This window comes from Malania oleifera, chromosome 4 (genome assembly GCF_029873635.1).
Source record: "Malania oleifera isolate guangnan ecotype guangnan chromosome 4, ASM2987363v1, whole genome shotgun sequence".
In the NCBI taxonomy this organism is placed as follows: domain Eukaryota; kingdom Viridiplantae; phylum Streptophyta; class Magnoliopsida; order Santalales; family Ximeniaceae; genus Malania; species Malania oleifera.
The window spans coordinates 50695500-50717179 of record NC_080420.1 but is presented as its reverse complement, the minus strand read 5'-3'; the positions used below and the strand labels follow the sequence as shown (position 1 = coordinate 50717179).

The window sequence follows — 21680 nt, the reverse complement described above, 5'->3', positions numbered from 1 at the left end:
TTGCTTCATACGATGTAGAACACACCCGTCGGTGTCCAGCCAGAACATACTGGTGATATTTCACACCCCAGATATAGAGCCGGCCACTCTCGCCCACTGTAGTTAACGGGTACATGGCGCAACGTGTGGTAATTAGCCGCCACATAACTATTTTGGCATACGGTAATTAGCCGTCCCTAGCCGATTTCACAAAACCTGGAATCATTTTGGATCTCATACTCTTATACACATCAGCGTATGGTAATAAGCCACCATATAGCTGTTTTACAAATACTTGGAACAAATACATACAACCATACATATCACACTTATTTGGTTTACGGCAAATCTTATCGTTTATAAATTCAAGTATACAGTTTATGCAAATATGGACTACGGTCACCTTAATAATACAGTTTCAACATAACCAATAGTTTTCCAAACAAAGTAGAGATGATACTCGAAATCCCTAATTTTTCCAAAAACTGTAACCCAAAAATCTTGCATTTTTACCCGATAGATTTTTCCAAATAAGTTACCAAAACATACATACGATCGTAACCTACAAGCTTACCAATCCTGATTTCGAAAATAAACTGATATAAACCCCTTACCTTAACTCGAATTCCAACTACAAACTCTACGGTTCCCAAAACTACGAACCGAGACTCCAAAACCTACAAACCATAGTACAATACATACTTATAATTCGTACTACTACACATATATTGAATCAGAAATGAAAATCGAGTCTTACCTCGATTTTAGGCCGAAACCTGAAATCACTCGAAATGGAATTTCAATCCGCTAGAAATGTAGAGAATCCTTCCTTGATCCTCACGGTAATGTCCAATTTATGAATCAGGCTACGAATGGTGAAGAAATCGAAAAGGGAGAGAGAGGGTTCCGAATTCTAGAAAGAGAGAGAGAGGATTTCCAAATCTTAGCCAATAAGTAACCCAAAATATCATTTTTAAAGGCCTTTGACCCAGGTGGATTCGTTGACAAATTGGCGTCCTCGTCAACGAGTTCGCTATTAGCTTCGTCAACGAGTCGGTGGCCTCATCGATGAATCAGATATTTCAATTCCTCTGAACCTCTCGGCATTCCCTCGTTAACGAGTCTCTGAATTTCGTTGATGAGGAGCCTTCAACCTTCGTCGATGAACCCGGGCCTCGTCGACGAACCCTACTTAATTTACCATTTTATCCTTATTTTACATAATTAACCCATATATCACGGTTCGAGTTCTTACAGTTAGAGTAGGAAAACCTACGTTTAGTGATGAAAGTATTAGTGACGAACCGAAAACCGTCACTAATAATGCATTATTAGTGACGGATGCAAGTTTCGTCACTAATAGCTTAAGTATTAGTGACGCATTTTGATTTCATCACTAATATAGCATTATTAGTGACAGTTTCTGGTTCGTCACTAATACTTTTGTCACTAAAAAATGACATTTTTTGTAGTGTCTAATGCAAAATCATGTAAATTTTTTTTTGTAATGCAATGGATTTATTGTCTTTTATTTTTTATAAATTTATCTTGTAACCAATTTGCATGTTGATGGACTTTTCGTTTAACTCATAAGTTTGATCAATCGTAACAATGGACCAAGTGAATCTTGTATACTTCATGGAGTCCATATCCCTATATGTGTACCATGGAATGGCTGGAATATAACTTTCAAAAAACCTAATGAAACCTTTTTAATTAAGAGTTCCATTCAATCTTCTAATGATTTGAATTCTAAATTGTTATCATGGGAGATTAATCATTTCCATTAGGCTAATGGGCATTTAGTGTTGAATTATGGCTTATTCTAGAAGCCTATCATTGTCATTGAAGTCTTCAATTGTGGGCTATTTTTTCTAAGGTAGGTGATTAGTGGTTGTAATAGTGGTATTTCCTAACCTATATAAACTCATTACCTCAATTTGTAATCTCATCCTCAAATTTGCCTACTTCTCTCTTAGGCACATTCTCTCTTCTCTCTCTCATTTTGTAATATTTCTACAATAGAGAAATATTGATTGATAGCGTCCGAGGACGTAGGCACAATTAGCTGAACCTCGTTAAATTCTGGTGTTCTTCATTTTATCTATTCAATAGTTAACTTTTGTCAGGTATAGTTGTAGTAATATATTGTATGAATTACATGTCTAAGGAAAATTCTGTCTAGGAAAGAGGGATTTAAGCGGTCCGTTGTGACCTCCCACTTCCCTGGGAATTTACCTAGTGTAATTTTGTACAATTATTCACTCTCTATTTACCTGTACAATAGTAAACTGTTGTAAAGTTAAGTGGAACAATCTCAAGTTTCACAACATTTAGGATTATCTAAAATATTTTTTTTAAGAGTCTAAAAGATAGGTTAACTTATTATCCACAAACTTCAACAAAAGGGAGGGATAGAGAAAAATATAAAATAATATTTTATATATATATATATATATATATAGAGAGAGAGAGAGAGAGAGAGAGAGAGAGAGAGAGAGAGAGAGAGAGAGAGAGACGTGTACTTTCCCCCCGTACAATAAGGAAGAAAACTCCCAGTTTTTTTTTTTTTGTTGCATACATGGGGAATGATCGATGGCTAATCAAGCTTGTTTGGAAGCCCTAATTAATGAAGCCCGCAGCATGAGAACTTTTGAGAAGGTTAAAAATACAGGAGCTAAAAGAAAAGAGGAGGTGGAGAGGGGAGGAGGGTAGATGGCAAAATGGGACGATGCATGTGAGGTTGGACACAAAAAATCCATCATCCATTTCACTCATCGACATTTCAGAATCACACGAGTATAGCTAACCTCACTAGCTAGTTTCTTTCCTTTGGTTTCAACCCATCTCTATTCTCCCCTCTACGTTTTTTGGAAGGCGAGTGATCACCCGTCATTTCATCTACCGCTCTCTCTCTCTCTACACTATTTATTACATAATCCTGCTCACCCCTAACTCTCTCTCTCTCTCTCTTATATTTCACAATTGATTACGTAATCCTGCTCAGCCCTCTCTCTCTCTCTCTCTCTCTCTAAGGAAGGAGGGTTGTTGTTAAGGGGTGCACATGCACCGTCCATCCCTCTATATATGTCACCCGTGAGTCAAACCCCCCTCTCCGCACGCGTGAGCCTCGTGGCAGCTGCACATAACACTTCAAAAAGAGTGTAGTCTTCACGCGCGTCTCCTAAGATCTTTTTCCGCATTATCCTTCTATAAAATCAGCTCACACCCCCGCCCAGAACGGACCACACAGGTTGAACCAAAGCCGCTGCAGGCATATGGTACGACTCTCCATCAGGCATCAGACAAGGTAGAACCCCCCTCCCCCTCACCCAAACCCTCTTCTCTTTCTTCTTCTTCTTCTTCTTCTTCTTCTTCTTCTTCTTTCTTCATTATTTTTTAACTCAGTTTCTCCTTTGAGCTTTGCTTTTTATAGCTTCTTCAGTTCTGACCACTGATTATTTTTGTATACCACGCATGTGATTGCTTGAATCCAGGTCCAGTTGAGTCAGATGATTAACGTGACAGTAAATGAACGGTAGATCATCCCGCGAAGGGACTCTATCTTTAGATACAACGGCACGGGTGAGTTTGTTTCATGCTATGCTCGTCAAGTGAGCAGTCTTTAAGTTGCGGTTTGACCTTTGTTTCGTTGTCTGTTCGACCTTGAACTTCTTATGTTTCACTCAGTTTCTTCCTAAAACCCTACTTTGGGCATCGTTTGTGTGTGTGTGTATGTGTCTATATATATAGAGATAGAGAGAGAGAGAGAGAGAGAGAGATCATCTTAGAATACGTGCCTAGCTAGCTCACTCTAGCTGATGATGAAGTGCAGTGGAAGAGTTTTTTGTGCACTAGCAGCATGCACTCGTGTGTATATGCGTGTTTTCTTTAAGTGATTCTATGTGATGGATTAGATGAATGCAAGGGTAGAGTTCTGTATAAGGATAAGGTTGTGGTTTTAGTACTAGCAGGTGTAAGCTTGCATATTATCTGTCGATGGGGTTAGAATATTAATTAAGGAAGATAAAGAGGAAGTAGCTGATTGATATATATATTTTATGATTTTGATTGATGGATTATTGATGAGTAGTGGGATTTCTGTTGGCCTTTGGTTCAATCTAAGGGTTCTTTCTTTTCGAATCGGTTGTATCCACTGAGGATGAGCGGATTACTTGATAATTTTACCGATATTGATTCAAGTAATTATGTTGGATTAATTAGATGTTCTTAAGATGATCATATCAGTTGAAGGTTTGTTGGATTCACACAATCCTTGCACAGGTACGCTATAAATTGTTTGACTTCTAATGATTGTGAAGACAATTAGTTATCACTGGGTTTGGAAGTTCAACTTCCGAAATTTAAAGTTTAGGCTGGATCTGATATTGGGGGTACAGACTGATTATTGTCCTGAGATTGCTTGGATATGTGGTGATTCTTAGGTTAAAAAATGATACTTTTCCGGAAATTTTATAAATTGATACTTCATTTTATTGGATCAATTGAATCATATATAGATATATATCCTGAAGGTAGTATCCAGACTATGGTTAAAAGAAATGTGAGAAAATTAAGGTCGATCTCTACTTTACTATTTTTTGTTCAATAATCCTCTATGCGCCCCTGGCAAACATTCACATGGCTGTTAATTTGTAGGAGACAAAGTTTATGAATGAATCTTATATGTGAATTATTTTGATGAGTGAATTGAGGATTATAGCTTTTAAAAGAAAAAATAATAAGGAAGGCGATTAGGATGCCATGATCAAAGATAGATGCTTGGTTAAAGTGCATGCAATTAAACATCTTTTAAAGTGATTGGTTGAGATGGGAAAATAGTTAATTGGGATCCTAATGAGGAGTTTTTTGGGACAACAATTTTTGTGTGATGATTTTCCAAACCAAATCTAGTGGCCCTCATTGGTTGGGATCATGGGTTTATATCCATTTATACAAGTATGCGCAGCACAAACAAGCTAGCATAAGCTTCCATTCTTTAGAGCAATCTTTCTAATAAATATTCTTCTCTTGGATATGTTTTTGCACAAGTTAGCCTAACTTAATTTGTTAAGTATGATTAAATAGGGTGGCGATTAAAATTTGCTTCTTTGAAAAGGTACTATGTAAAATTCTTTACTCTTTTTTCTTGAAATATAGAAGATAACAACTTTTAATATTGATTTCCCAAAAAATAATTATGTCACTTCTATACCAACTAGATTTAAGACGTACTAGTTCATTTTTCTTTCATAGTTGCGCTACCTAGATAGGTGCCGTGTTTATGCTCTCTCTCTCTCTCTCTCTCTCTCTCTCTCTCTCCCTTAATGCAAATGCCTAAACTTGTGCAACAGATTAACATATCTTTCAAGTCAAACAGAGAAGTTATGAAACTAGTCAAATCTTGCTAGAGTCTAGTCTTTCTTCTATTAAATAATAAATTTCATTCTCTAGTATATACCTAGCAAGTTTTAACTTTCAAATAGGTTCAATAGTCATGCACATAAAATATTGCCCCATATATATGTCAAGCATAGACTAGAATGAGTAACAATATAGGTGCGCCCATTTGATAATCTCAGTAATACTTGAACCATGGTCTTTGTTCAATTATTTTAGGAGTTGTAGTGGTGTTATGCGCTTCATTTAGCTCCTTAGACTCAAATCGTTAGATAGGGTATTAGAGTTAGTGATATTACCAAAAAATGTGAAGCCCAAGGTAGGTTCGTGTAAGCAATAAGCACTCTGGACATTGTAGCTTGGGTAGAGAAAAATACGAACTCCATATAGTGTGCTTGGGACCAATAAAAGAACATGCACTTCAAAAGTATTAAGCACATCCAAAAGATCCACTAAAACTTGTTTTTAAGCAACTGTAAATATTGTTTTGCTTCTCACCTAATTTTTGTGTACAACCAGAAGTAGAAGTTGATTGGCCAAGGACACTCTTTTGTTCATTTCAATTTTTTTAGGCACTAGCCCATGCATTAAAAAGAGGGGGAAAAATTTTTTTAGAAAAAAATCAATTACTTGGTCATCCGAATATGGGTCCTTGCGAATGCAACAATGTTTAATAGAAATGGAGGCATTTATGATAATGTGTATAATATAGTTGGGTACTATTTTGTATCTTTCTAATTAATTTCCTTACCCTTTTACCAAGAAAAAGCTCATAATTCAAAGCATGAAGACCGGTTTTTTGTCCTTGGGAAGGCAGCCATGATATGTGATGGGTGGTGAGGGCACCATGAAACCTTGACAATTTGTGGTCGTGAATTCCTTGAACAGATTATAGTATTTCTCAAGTTAGGTAACTAATGAATACAAATTATTATGCTTCTCTTCTTTAGCCAAGGGTTTAACTATGTTTCATCAAATATTGAGTTATTATTTTATTTTATCTCACATGGAGTAAATTTTTATTATCTTATAATTACATTTTAATATTTTTTAAAAAAATTTATGTATTGACAAGTGATTAATTCATTTTGTTAAAAAAAAAAAGTGATAAAGAATGAGGTGACGTGAAAATTAATTATGTTTGTTTTATTTTTATTTAAAAAAAATCAATTAGAAGGTCTGCTAGACTTAGGCTACATTTATAATAAAAGGGTTAATATTAAGAGTTAAACGTTGCACAGAAAGCATAATTTAATTTTTATACATTATTAGACTGCACAACCAATTATTATGTAATTTTTGGGAGATATAATTACTAAATTTTCATCCTTTAAAAATAGTCTGTATATATAAGAAAGAATAAAGTTTGCAAGTTAGTCGTCTTTACTCTTGCTGTGTGAGTTTATAATATCTCGAGCATGTAATTTTTTATTCTTCATTAAAATAAAATAGTTTGATGTCATTATTCTTAGCAGTAGTATGCGATGGGATCAATATCATGAAATTTTTTTTCCAGCTAACATACTAGTTTAAAATAATCCAAATATTTGTCTCATATGTACATTTCAAAGCCAAGAGATAGGATATAGGTGAGCGACCTTGTCCTCCCTCCTTTCTAAAAATATATTTGGTAGACTAGATCTGTTGTATCATCCATTGACTAGTCCAATAAAACGATGATAACTCATGAATTTTTTTATTTATTTTAAAAAGAAATGAAGTTATGACTTACTCACTTTCATCTTTAAATCAAATAATATTACAAGCTTATGATTAAAATAATAAAATTACAAATAATACACATTAAAAATTACTATACTAAAAATAAAACCATTATAATTATTTTACTTAACTGTTCTACTTTTAGAATTTACTTTACAATTAAAATTTGATTGGGCATGATAATTGAAAAAATAATAATAAAAGTATTTTGTAATTGACTGTATTATTATTTCTTAAAATTTATAAGCAAATTTGTTTTTATTAGTTTAAGTGTATAAAAAGAATAATTTAATCCAAAAAAACTATTTGTAGTTGTTAAAATTTGTAGCAATAGGTTGCCAAAATAACTGAAAATCATAAAATTCAATTTTCAATTTTTTGGCAAACAATTAAAAATCAACGATAGAAATAGAAAACTGACAACATAAATAAAAGCGTCTTTATAATGTGTTTCTTTACTATGGAGAAAGAGAAATAAAAAGTAGAAAATAATAATAATACTAAATGAACCCTTAACTTACGAATTATGTGGTAGACTCGGTGTACTTAATAATTTATCGTGCTTCTGGGATGTCGTTAGGCACGAGGGTGTAAATGGCAACTTGGGTCGGGTCAAATCTAGAGTGGCTCCAAATCTATCCACAGGCTTGGGCCGTTGGGCCTGAGGCAACTGAGCCCAAAATCTAGTGCTACCAGTACCAGGGAAATTTTAGAGCCCATTGTTTTTAATATACATAAATATCTTTTAAAATCTTCGAAAGCAAAGGAAATGGCACTCATGATGTAATGGTTAAGGTCGAACCGTCAACGAATGTGAGGTATAAGCAAGGACTGTGCGCTTGACGAGGCTGCGCATGGAACTCAACACCCTTTTTGATTGCTGCAAGCTCTCTGTTCCTCCGCCTTCTAGCCTTAGCCTTTCAGAGCCAAACAATAGCTAAAGGTATGTATGTATTCTACTTTTAAATGCTTTTAGTTTAATGAGAATAATGTCTTTTCGCTATTGCTATTGCCATTGTTGACGATCGATAAAGCATTCAGCCTCTTCCCAAAGCTACGACCAGCGGCGCAAGAAATTTGCACAGCGGTAAAAATTGCAATGATGCAGTTGCCGCTCAAAGGCGTTCGGCTTTTGGGTATAATGATGAGTCTTTTGGTTGCTTCTTCAACACATTTGATGTTTGGATACATATTTTTTTGTGAATTAAAGAAAAAAAAAAAAGTGTGATATTAGGATGGGGCTGGGCTATCCTATTTATGCTTTATATGCCTCTCAATAAACAAAAGAGTAGCTTTGGTATCACTTCCAAAGATTAGAAAAATGAAAATTAAAAATCACAAACTGAACCTAAAAATAAGAATCGAGTAACTTGTTTTGTTAACATTTAAAGCAAAAGAAATACAAGTTAAAATTTTGATTAAAACTCTTTCAATAGTCATGCACATAAAATATTGCCCCATATAAATGTCAAGCATAGACTAGAATGAGTAACAATGTCCCATTTGATAATCTTAGTAATACTTGAACCATGGTCTTTGTTCAATTATTTTAGGAGTTGTGGTGGTGTCATGTGCTTCATTTAACTCCTTAGACTCAAATCGTTAGACAAGGTATTAGAGTTAATGATATTACTAAAAAATGTGGAGCCCAAGGTAGGTTCGTTTAAGCAAATGGAATAAGCACTCTGGGCATTGTCGGTTGGGTAGAGAAAAATACGAACTCGATATAGTGTGCTTGAGACGAATAAAAAAGAAAAATACACTTCAAAAGTATTAAGTACATCCTAAAGTTGCACTAAAATTTGCTTTTAAGCAGCTGTAAATACTGTTTTGCATCTCACCTATGGAAAGAAAAAATTTTGTGTACAACCATAGAAGCTCATTAATTTGCCAAGGACACACTTCTGTTCATTTCACTTTTTTTAGGCACTAGCCCATGCATTAATAGAATGATATGCATGGACGCATTTATGATAATGTGTATAATATTGGTAAGACTATTTTGTATCTTTCTAATTAATTTCCTTTCCCTTTTACTAAGAAAAATCTCATAATTTAAGACCGGTTTTTTGTCCTTGGAAGGCAGCCATGATATGTGATGGGTGGTGAGGGCACCACGAAACCTTCACAATTTGTGGTCGTGAATTCCTTGAACAGATTATAGTATTTCTCAAGCTAGGTACTAATGAATACAAAGTATCCATTCTCTTGTTTAGCCAAGAGTTTTACTATGTTTCATCAATATTGAGTTATTATTTTATTTTATCCCACATAGAGTAAGTTTTTGTCATCTTATAATTACCTTTAGAAAAATCTTTTAAAAGCTTATGTAATGACAAGTGATCAAATTCATTTTGTTAAAACAAAAAAAAAGTGAAAAAATGAGGTGACGTGAAAATTAGTTATGTTCGATTTATATTTTTAAGAAAAAAATTCAGTTAGGAGGTCTACTAGACCTAGGCTACATTTATAATAAAACCGTTAATATTAAAAGTTAAACGTTGTACATAAAGCATAATTTAATCATTATACATTGTTAGACTGCACAACCAATTATTATGTAATTTTTGGGAGATATAATTACTAAGTTTTCATCCTTTAAAAATAGTCAGTATATATAAGAAAGAATAAATTTTGCAAGCTAGTCGTCTTTACTCTTGCTGTATGAGTTTATAATATCTCGAGCAGGTAATTTGGTATTCTTCATTAAAAATAAAATAGTTTGATATCATTATTCTTACCAGTAGTATACGATGGGATCAATATCATGAAATTTTTTTTCCAGCTAACATACTAGTTTAAAATAATCCAAATATTTCTCTCATATGTACATTTCAGAGCCAAAAGATTTGTTGTTTTTTTGTCTCACATTGGTAGAATAGTTTCATATTAGTATAAAAGGTTGTTTTGAATTTTTTATATTATTTGTCTCACATTGGAAAAAAGTGTTTTTTGGACTTGAGGTTGAAACTATATAAAGAGTTCAATTCTTCATTTGTAAAAAACACCTCAAAGTTGTACTTTATCAAGAAGTAGTGGATTGATCATCGGCACCCAAAGACGTAAGTAATTCTATACCGAACCTCGTAAATTTCTTGTCTTGTTCTTTTTATTATTTTATTATTGGTTTCTGCATTGTTTTAATTTCTTATATATTCAATAACAATAATTGTAGTATTGGTGTCTGGCACAAGTGGGGTGTCCCGCACAACAATTGGTATCAGAGTTAGGTTGAATAGTGTTGATATGGAGGTGTTCCTCTGTTAGAATCCTTGATTCCACGTTTGATGCCTAAGAAAGACCTTAATTAAGTGAGTGCTCAGAGACCATTGCAGCTCAGTCGCTCCCTAGAGGTCGACCTGGTCAAAGTGAAATTTTATAAGATAAAACAGAGTAGACACAGTTGGTACGTACTATTCATCCTAGGCCTTTTCCTTTGTTGGTTTCTATTGAATATATAGAAGATGATAGAAACTAGTGCAACAGTAGAAGAAACACTGTTCACACGAACTCCAACCCCTTCGGCTTCGACATCATCATCGAAGACGATAGCTAATGCTCGGTTTGAGGTGGAGAAATTTGTTGGTACCAATAATTTTGGTATATGGCAATGTGAGGTGATGGACATCTTGTATCAACAAGAAATAGATATTGCTTTGGATGATAAACTAGTAGATATGGGTGACAAAGATTAGGAAAAGATCAATCGTCAAGCATGTGGTACGATTCGTCCGTGTCTCGCCAAAAATCAGAAATATTGTGTTATGAGGGAGACATCTACAAAAAAATTGTGGAAGACATTAGAAGATACATTTATGACCAAGAGTCTGGAAAATCGACTCTATTTGAAAAAGAAATTGTTTCGGTTCCAGTATCAACTAGGCATTTCGATGAATGACCACATACATGCTTTCAATAAAATTTTGGCCGATTTGTTAAATTTGGATGAAAGGGTAAAAGATAAGGATAAAGCCATATTGCTACTGAATTCTCTCCCTGATGAGTATGAACATTTGACCATCACTTTATTGTATGAGAAAGATAAAGTTACTTATGATGCTATTTGTACTGCATTGATTAGTACTGAACGCAAAAAGAAGGATCAGAGGGTTCATAAGGAAATAGCAGAAGCACTAACAATAAGAGGACGTTCTCAGAGTCGTATGCCTGGAAGGAAAAGTAAATCTCATGGGAGGAGTAAATCTTGTGAGAGACCTGCTAAAGATGAATGCGCTTTTTGTCGTGAGAGAGGACATTGGAAGAAAGATTACCCTAAATTATAGTAGAAGAATAAGGGAAAAACACATTCTAATGCCAATATAGCGAATGATGATGGAAGTGAGTCAGATTTTTCTCTTGTTGGAACATCTTCGTCACATTATTTTGGTGAGTGGATTTTGGATTCTAGTTATTCCTATCACATGTGTCCCAATAAGGAATGGTTTTCTAATTTTGAAGAATTAGATGGTGGGGTTGTTTTTATAGGAAATGGTAATATTTGTAAAACAACTGGAATAGGATCAATACAGTTGAAATGTCAAGATGGAACTATTAAGACCTTGACTGATGTTAGGTATGTTCCAATCCTAAAGAAGAATCTAATTTCATTGGGTGCCTTAGAATCTAAAGGGTTCACTATCACTTTGAAAGATGGAACCTTAAAGATTAAATCAGGTGCATTGGTGGTGATGAAAGGAATAAGGAAAAATAACTTGTATTATTTATAAGGTAGTACAGTTATTGGCTCAGCAGCTATTGTTTCTGAGAAAGATGCAGGTTCAGATACAATCAGGTTATGACATATGCGATTAGCACGTGCAGGAGAAAAATCTTTACAACAATTAGCTAAGCGAGGTTTGTTAAAGGGTGCAAAGATGTGCAAACTTGAATTTTGTGAGCATTGCATTCTAAGAAAACAAACTAGAGTGAAATTTGGCACAGCAATCCATCAGGCTAAAGATATTTTAGACTACATCCATACAGATGTATGGGGGCCCACAAAAACTACTTCGTTGGGTGGTATGCATTATTTTATTAATTTTTTTGATGATTTTTCCAGAAGAGTGTGGGTGTATTTTATGAAGCATAAAAATGAAGTGTGTGATATTTTCCTTCAGTGGAAAAAATTAGTTGAAACTCAAACTGGAAAAAAGATTAAATGGCTCAGATCAGATAATGGTGGTGATACACGAGTCACCCGTTTATGAAGGTATGTCAGGATGAAGGTATTGTTCGACACTTCACATTTCAAAATACACCACAGTAGAATAGGGTGGCGGAGCACATGAATCGTACTTTTCTAGAGAAAGTTCGATGTATGTTGTCTAATACTAGGTTAGACAAAAGGTTTTGGGCTGATGTTGTTAGATATGCGTGTCATCTCATCAATCGTCTACCATCATCTACAATAGGGGGGAAAATACCCTATGAGGTATGGTCTGGAAAGCCTGCTAGTGATTATGATTCTTTACATGTATTTGGTACTACGACTTATTATCATGTTAAAGAATCTAAGTTGGATCCAAGAGCCAAGAAAGCAATATTTTTGGGGATAAGTGCACGAGTCAAAGGATGTCGTCTTTGATGTCAAGAGATGAAAAAAATGATTTTAAAGTGGGGATATGACTTTTGATGAACTTGCGATGATGAAGAAAATAATACGCAAAGAGTCACGAGTTGAAAGAAGACTAGTGGTACTCAACAACAGGTGGAGGTTGAGACAATTTTAGGAAACCCAGTGAGAAATGAGACTACACAAGGTAACTCTCCTGTTATAGTGGGGAATAGTGTACAAGAAGAGGAGATTTTAATTCGATAATCTTCACAGCAACAAGAATCAACTGTTTCTCAAAGGCCAAGACGAGAAATTTGAAACCTGCTCGATATACTGATATGGTGGCCTATGCACTTCCAGTTATGGATGATAATATTCCTTACACTTTCAAAGAAGCAATAAGGAACTCTGAATCGAACAAGTAGAAAAAAGCAATGGATGAAAAAATGTAGTCTCTTCGTCATAATCAGACTTGGGAGCTAACCCAACTGCCCAAAAGTAAGAAAGCAATTGGTTGTAAATGGGTTTATGTAAAGAAAGAAGGATTTCTAGATACAAATAATGTTCGCTTCAAAGTTAGATTGGTAGCTAAGGGCTACGCACAGAAGGAAGGCTTTGATTATAATGAGCTAATTTCTCCAATTGTTAAACATTCTTCCATTCAAATTTTGTTAGCTTTGGTAGCACAATTTGATCTTGAACTAGTTCAACTCGATATAAAAACTGCATTTTTACATGGTGATTTAAGTGGAAATCTATATGACTCAGTCAGATGGATTTCAGGTTGCTAGAAAATAAAATTGGGCATGTAAACTGGGTAAATCGTTGTATGGTTTAAAACAGTCTCCAAGACAGTGGTACAAACGATTTCATTAGTTTATGATAGGTCAGAAGTACATAAAAAATAAACATGATCATTATATTTATTTTCGCAGACTACCAAATGGATATTTTATATATTTACTCTTGTATGTTGATGATATGTTGATAGCTTCAAAGAATAGGGAATAAATCAACAAGTTGAAAAATCAGTTAAATTAAGAGTTTGAGATGAAAGATCTTGGTGAAGCAAAGAAGATACTTGGTAATGAGATTCGCAAAGACAGAATGAGTGGAAGAGTTAGTTTGTCTTAGAAATAGTATTTGAAGAAGGTAGTACAGAGTTTTGGCATGTCTGAGCAGTCAAAACCAGTAAGCACTCATTTTGCTCCTCATTTCAAACTTAGTGCTGTTTTATCTCCTAAATCAGATGAGGAATGTAAGTATATGTCATAGGTTCCTTATGCAAGTGCTGTTGGTAGTCTGATGTATGCAATGGTTTATACTAGACCTAATATTTCACAAACTATTAATATGGTGAGCAGGTATATGCATGATCCAGGTAAAGGACATTGGCAAGTTGTGAAATGGATTTTGAGATATATTATGAATACGATTGATGTTGGTATAGTATTTAAGAAAAATAATACTATTGATCAACGTGTTGTTGGATATGTGATTCTGATTTTGCAGATGATTTGGATAAACGTTGATCAACTATTGGATATGTTTTTACATTTGCTAATGGTCCAGTGAGTTGGAGGTCTACCTTACAGTCTACCATTGCCTTGTCTATTACAGAAGCAGAGTACGTGGCAGCTTCAGAGGCTGCTAAGGAAGCTATTTGATTGCAGGGTTTATTTAAAAATTTGGGAGTTGTTCAGAAGCACATTTGTTGTGTTCTGTGATAGTTAAAGTGATATTCATTTGGCAAAGAATCAAGTCTACCATGCACGAACGAAGTATATCGACGTTTGTTTTCATTTTATGCGGGATATTATTGATAGAAGCAAGATACTTCTTCAGAAGATTACTACACTTGAAAATCTCACAGATATGTTGACCAAGATTATAACAACAATCAAGTTCAAACATTGTTTGGACTTGATCAATATCCTGCAAGTTTGAATAATTTTGGAAGGCGCCGATGATGTAAAACTCTAGAAAATGTTAGTGACTGAAAAATTTGTTGAATTTATCGTCAAGGTGGAGATTTGTTATTTTTTTGTCCCACATTGGTAGAATAGTTTCACATTTGTATAAAAGGTTGTTTTGAATTTTTTATATTATTTGTCCCACATTGGAGATAAGTGTTTTTTGGAGTTGAGATTGAAGTTATATAAAGAGCTCAACTTTTCATTTGGAAAAAATATCTCAAAGTTGTACTTTGTTAAGAAGTAGTGGATTGATCATCGGTGCCCGAGGACGTAGGTAATTCTATACCGAACCTCGTAATTTTCTTATCTTGTTCTTTTATTGTTTTATTATTAGTTTCTACATTGTTTTAATTTCTTATATATTCAATAGCAATAGTTGTAGTATTGGTGTTTGACACAAGTGGGGTGTCCGACACAATAGAGATAAGATATAGGTGAGCGACCCTTTCCTCCCTCCTTTCTAAAAAATTATTTGGTAGACTAGATCTATTGTATCATCCATTGACTAGTCCAATAAAATGGTGATAACTCATGAATTTTTTGATTTATTTTAAAAAGAAATGAAGTTATGACTTACTCATTTTCTTCTTTAAATCAAATATTATTACAAGCTTATGATTAAAATAATAAAATTGCAAATAATACACATTAAAAATTACTATAATAAAAATAAAACTATTATAATTATTTTACTTAATTGTTCTACTTTTAAAATTTACTTTACAATAAAAATTTTATTGTACATGACAATTGAAAAAAAATAGTAGAAGTATTTTGTAATTGACTGTATTATTATATCTTAAATTTATAAATAATTTTGTTTTTATTACTTTAAGTGTATAAAAAAAATAATAGAAAACTGACAACATAAACAAAAGCGTCTTTATAATGTGTTTCTTTACAATAGAGAAAGAGAAATAAAAAGTAGAAAATAATAATAATACTAAAAGAATCCTTAACTTACGAATTATGTGGTAGACTCGGTGTACTTAATAATTTATCATGCTTATGGGATGTCGTTAGGCACGAGGGTGGAAATGGCAACTTGGGTCGGGTCAAATCTAAAGTGGCTCCAAATCTATCCGCAGGCTTGGGCCGTTGGGCCTGAGGCAACTGAGCCCAAAATCTAGTGCTACCAGTACCAGGGAAATTTTAGAGCCCATTGTTTTTAATATACATAAAATCTTTTAATATACAAAAGAGTAGCTTTGGTATCACCTTCAAAGATTAGAAAAATGAAAATTAAAAATCACAAACTGAACTTAAAAATAAAAAAATGAGTAACTTGTTTTATTAACATTTAAAGAAAAAAAAAATGCAAGTTAAAATTTTGATTAAAAAATATTCATTTACATTTTTGAATGAAATAATATTATAAAAATATGGTTAAAATAATAAATTACAAATAATACACATTTAAAAATTACTATAATATAAATAAAATTTATTATAATTATTTTACTTGGTATTTCGACTTTCAAAATTTACTTTACAATAAAAATTTTTTCGACATGACAATTGAAAAATAGTAAAAGTATTTTGTAGCGGGCTTTATTAGTTTTTTAAAACAAATTATGTATATTTTTCATTTAATTATACTTAAGTTTATATAATCATTTAATTTTTATTGTAATTTAAAAATGTATAAAATTAATAATTTAATTTTAAAAAATTATTTTTTATATTAAAATTTCTAGCAACCTGATGAAAGCCATAAAATCTTATTTTCAATTTTTTTTTCTTTTTTTTGCAAACAGTTGAAAATCGATTACAAAACTAGAAAACTTACAACATAAGAAAAAAAAAACACGTGTTTATAATCTCTTTCTTCACTATAAAGAAACAAAAAATAGAAAACATGAATGATAACAAATAGTCTCTTAGCTTGTGACCTGTAGCATTGATTAAAAGGGTATTTGTCCCTAATGAGGAAATTCCGCCAACATTTTTGTCCAAATATTTTAATATTAGTGAAAAACAATGTGCTGGCCCATTTTAGTATTAAAGACTAATATTGCCTCATTTTATTTTATTTTATTTTTTTCAAGACTTTTGTATTTGTGTGTGACTCTTATACTTAGTGGGGCTCATAGACAAAAGATGAAAAACATATGTGTTGAAGTCTTGTACAGTGCAGCAGTGACTTGTTGACAAGTGTGCCTCACTCGTCGACGAGTAGATACTGAGAGCCCAAAAAATGCAGAAGTTCTGAGGTACCAAGAGCAGGAAAATCAAAAATTCAAAGACTCATCAACGACTGGGCCTCTCTTTGTCGTCGATGAGTTCTCTGCTCGTCGATGAGTGCACTTTGGGCTGTGAGAGAGAATTCAAATTTTGAATTGGAATGTTGGGATGGTTGGGTATTTGGAGGGAAGCCTCCAAGGGGTTGTTATATATGTTCTTCTGGGCATATTTCGACTGTAGAGAGATCATTGTATCAAGTGTATTGTGTACTTTCATTTTCATAGTGAAATTCTTGTGTCAATTGCTCCCATGGATGTAGGCTTTGCTGAACTACGTATATTCTCGTGTTTTCTTTATTTGCTTTCATATGTATTGGTTGTACATATATTGTGTCTTGGTGCTTCATCGTTTGCTACAATTTACAGATTCCATTATGCATCCTATACTCGATTTCCACAACAAATTGGTATCAGAGCGTTGTTGTCATGGCGTCAGGATCTTCTTTTGCAAGATTTGATGTTGTCAAATTCGATGGAACCATAAATTTTGGTTTGTATCAGAGGAGAGTTAAGAATATACTTGTACAACAAGGGATGGTGAAGACTCTACATGGTGTTCAAACGGATGGAATGGATGAGCCGAATTGGAGAGAATTGGAGGCAAATGCCGTTTCTACAATACACTTGTGTTTGGCCAATGAAGTTCTCTATCATGTGATGGAGGAGGATTCTCCAGCGGCTGTGTGGTGAAAGTTAGAAAGCTAGTACATGTCCAAATCACTTTCTAATAAGTTATTTCTTAAGTAGCATCTTTATTGGCTAAAGATAGTTGATGGTTCGAACTTAAATCAACACATCAATGCATATAATCAAATTATTAGTGATTTAATGCATGTTGATGTTAAGTTTGATGAAGATGATAAGGTTTTTATGTTACTAAACTCCTTGTAACCGACTTATACTTATGAAAATTTAGTTACCACTCTTATATGAGGAAAAAGGACTCTTAATTTGGAAGAGGTGACTAGTATCTTACTGAATTTTCATCAAAGGTTGAAAATATATGATGAAGGGGGAGGACTTGTGGTGAAAGGTAACAATGAGCATGGCAAAGGAAAGTTCAAAAGTGGATCAAGTCAAAAATCTCGTTCTCAATTCAAGAAGAAAAAGGATATCCGATGTTATAAATGCGGTAAAAAAAGCATGTTAAATCAGAGTGTCCGGATTGGAAGAAAGGAAATGATGAAAAGCATGAGGAGACTTCAAAATCAGCAAATGTGGTTAAAAAAGGTGATTCAGTTTGCAGTGATGGTGATGTTCATTCAGTTTTGTCAGGGTTGGATCACCTTACGGGCTCATGGATACTTGATTCGGCATGTTCTTACCATATGACTCCTAACAAGGAGTGGTTCAGCACCTATAGGTTGGTAAATTCAAGTTCAATTCTTATGGGTAATTACGTTTCTTGTAAGATCATTGACATAGGAAATGTTAAAATAAAAATATTTGATGGTGCTGTGAGAACCTTGAGTAATGTAAGACACATATCGGAGTTAAGGAAGAGTCTGATTTCACTTGTCACCTTAGATTGTAATGATTTTAATTACAAGTCCCAAAGTGGGGTTATGAAAATATGGAAAGATAATCTGACAGTGATGAAAGGGTAAAAGTTAGATGGGAATATTTATACACTGCAGGGAACTACTGTTTTGGGTGGAGCTGCAGCCATAGATATTAAATCTAATGAAACTGTCTTGTGGCATATGTGTCTCGGGCATATGGGAAAACATGGTATGAAGGAACTATACAAGAGAAAACTCTTGAAAGGTCTGAAATCATGTCACCTGGATTTTTGCAAGATTTGCGTTCTTGGAAAACAAAACAGGTCAAAATTCAAATCAGTTGTTCACAAGAAAAAAGGAATTCTTGATTATGTTCATTTCGATGTTTGGGGCCAAGTTAGAGTAGCATCAAGAGGTGGACATGTTTACTATGTGAGTTTTGTTGATGACTACTCATGGAAAGTCTGGGTATACTTCATGCGGCACAAGTATGATACGTTTGTCAGATTCAAGTTGTGGAAATTGAAGTGGAAAACCAGATAGGGAGGAGAATCAAATGTCTAAGGTCAAACAATGGGACCAAGTATGCTAATTATAGGTTCATGGAGTTTTGAGAGAAGCAAGGCATTAAGAGGCACTTTACCGTTTGCCGGACACCTCAGCAAAATGGTATGGCTGAAAGGATGAACCCAACTCTAGCTAAAAAAGCTTGGTGTCTCAAGCTTAATACAGGGCTACCGAAAAAATTTTGGGTCGAGACAATTAGTATGACTTGTTTTCTAATAAACTGATCACCAAGAACATCACTAGAGGGTAAAGTGGTAGAAGAGGTATGGATGATAAATGCATTAAACTATTCCGGATTGAAGGTATTCGGGTGTCCAACCTATGTTCATGTGTCTAGTGAGGAGAGATCGAAACTTGACCCAAAATCTAGAAATTGCATCTTTTTGGGATATCAAAAGGGTGTGAAGGGGTACAAGTTGTGGGATCTAGAGGCAAACAAGGTGGTAATCAGTAAAGATGTAGTCTTTGATAAGAAAGTTATGATGACGCGTACTTGTTAGTCATCCCACCCGGGAGTATATAGAGTCCAAATAGGGGGTGAATGGAATCTTTTTGCATATTTGGGTTTTCTCAATACCTTCCCCTCGCATAACTAAACTCCTTATCCCAACCCTGATAAAAGTAGACCGAGACTATTGGTTCCTTGGCATAGGTCTGGTTTAGTGACCAATCAAATGAGTAGTAATTAGGTGTTCTAACCGTACCTAGGTGAAAAATAGGTTAGTGACTCCAAATTTAAAATTTTCAAAAATTATATTTTATTTTCTCACAACCTAGGGGCCCTCGCTCCCGAGACGTCACGACAGGCTTCATTCTCAATTTTTCTCTTCAGAGCTTTATCATATTGTTCAATAAATTTCTTTAAAGCAGTCATTGCACCAACATAGTCTTTGAAAAAATCATTTATGCTCTCACTTCTTTATGAAGCAAACCTCCCTATGTAAAACGTGCTATTCACCAAAGCTAAAGCCATATGTTGACCATCCTCCTACAAGGAATGCAACCATCAAGTATTCTGAAAATCATATTTTTCAATTATTTTCATCCAATTTTCTTCAAATTCATATATTCTAATTGAATTCTATCACCCACCAATTTCTTTGGATTTTTTTTTTTTCATTATGTGCCATATGCACAAGCAATGGTAAGTATTAGGGAAAACCTCTTTAATTGCTCCTTGCATAGCCTTACATTGATCAATAAGAATGGCTTTAGGAGGATATCCATTCATGCACTCGAGTCATGTTTCAAATAATCATATGTAAGTCATGTCTCCACTCAATAGAAGGCCATCCAAGTAAAACTGAGTGACCATGATGGTTGACCCCAACAAATGGAGCAAAAGGCATGTCATATTTGTTAAATAAAGTGGTGTCAAAACATAACACATCACCAAAAGACTCGTATATGGCTTTAGATCTTGCATTGGCCCAAAAAACTTCTCTTAGGCATTCATCTTCATCCAAGTCAATACTATAGAGAAAAACTAAAATTATTTTTTTTCATATAAATAAAATGCTTGTGGAGAGCTTCTGCATCACCTTCTTTTAGATTCCATCACTTAAGTTGGTTGATATAATTTTGGCATTCCTTCTCACCAAATCATAGATTCTCATATCTTTCTACTTCTATAACAAATGAATTCAAATTTTTGCATGAGGATATGTCAGCTGCATCATTTAGCTCAAGTTGCTTCTTTAAATGGAAGCCTAATTTCTTGTTGGATCTGAAAAAATCGTGGTTAGGATGGGTTGACCGCATGATTATGTTCCAATTCATCAAGTGATAAACAAAATTTCTTATTATGTTGCACTATAGCATTGATCCTTGCCTTGTAATTATTTTTTATCAATGATCTACTTTTGAAAAGATTCTTTGCAACACTCTGTGCATTATCATCTCGAGCATATGTAAATTTGAAATATTTTAGTCACCTCTCTTCTGATTTTGACTTTCTTTTCATAATTCCAAATCTTTTTCCTAGTATAGGAAGTATATTAGTTGCCTCTCTTCTAATTTTGACCTTTTTTTCATTATTCTAAATTCCTTCTTCCTAGTATAGCTTCTATAAAATTCATAACTCCTTCATAAGAATTGAACTCCATTCCTACCTTAGGGATATTCTCCTTAAATAAACTCATGTGTGGGTCCTTGCATAGCTCATCCTTATTGAAAGCATCTCCATTGTCTAGGTCATCCACTACTTCTTTGAAGTTTTCAACATTCTTTCTTCTATAACATTATGTGAAATAAGATTCACAAAATTAATTTCTTTAATAGCAAAAATAAAAATAAAAGTTGATCTCATGGCATAGAAAACTCTTTAATAATAACAAAAATTAAACTGACATAATATTCTTTAGCCATCAATTTCTTTCTTTAAAAAAAATTCAAACTGACATAATAAGAATCAGTTTTGCTGTCCATAAATTTCTAAGCTAACAATAAAGGGGAAAACTGAAATTGTCCATAGAAATTGTTTTATAAATTTTCTTTTTTCAAAAGACTGCTAACAAAGATGAATTATTTTTGCTTTATATATATTTTGAAAACATATAAACAAGAATCATAACAAGAACATACACCTAAATACCCAATCTTTTAGTAAGGGAAACAATGCACAAACACAGGATAACTCCAGAAAAAAAAATTTAATTAAGAATGGAACACTATGTTCTCAAAAAAAAAAAAATGTTATATAATAAATTCTAAAGTTGGGATTTTTCATACTTGAATT

At 33.7% G+C, this 21680-nt stretch overlaps 1 long non-coding RNA gene across 1 annotated transcript; it reads left to right on the top strand.

The window, feature by feature from the left end:
* Positions 1 to 3098: 3098 nt before the first annotated feature.
* On the top strand, positions 3099 to 8366 carry LOC131154037 (uncharacterized). Its single transcript, XR_009136307.1, has 2 exons — positions 3099 to 3289; positions 3477 to 8366. It is a non-coding gene; the product is annotated as an uncharacterized LOC131154037 (long non-coding RNA).
* Positions 8367 to 21680: the final 13314 nt, after the last annotated feature.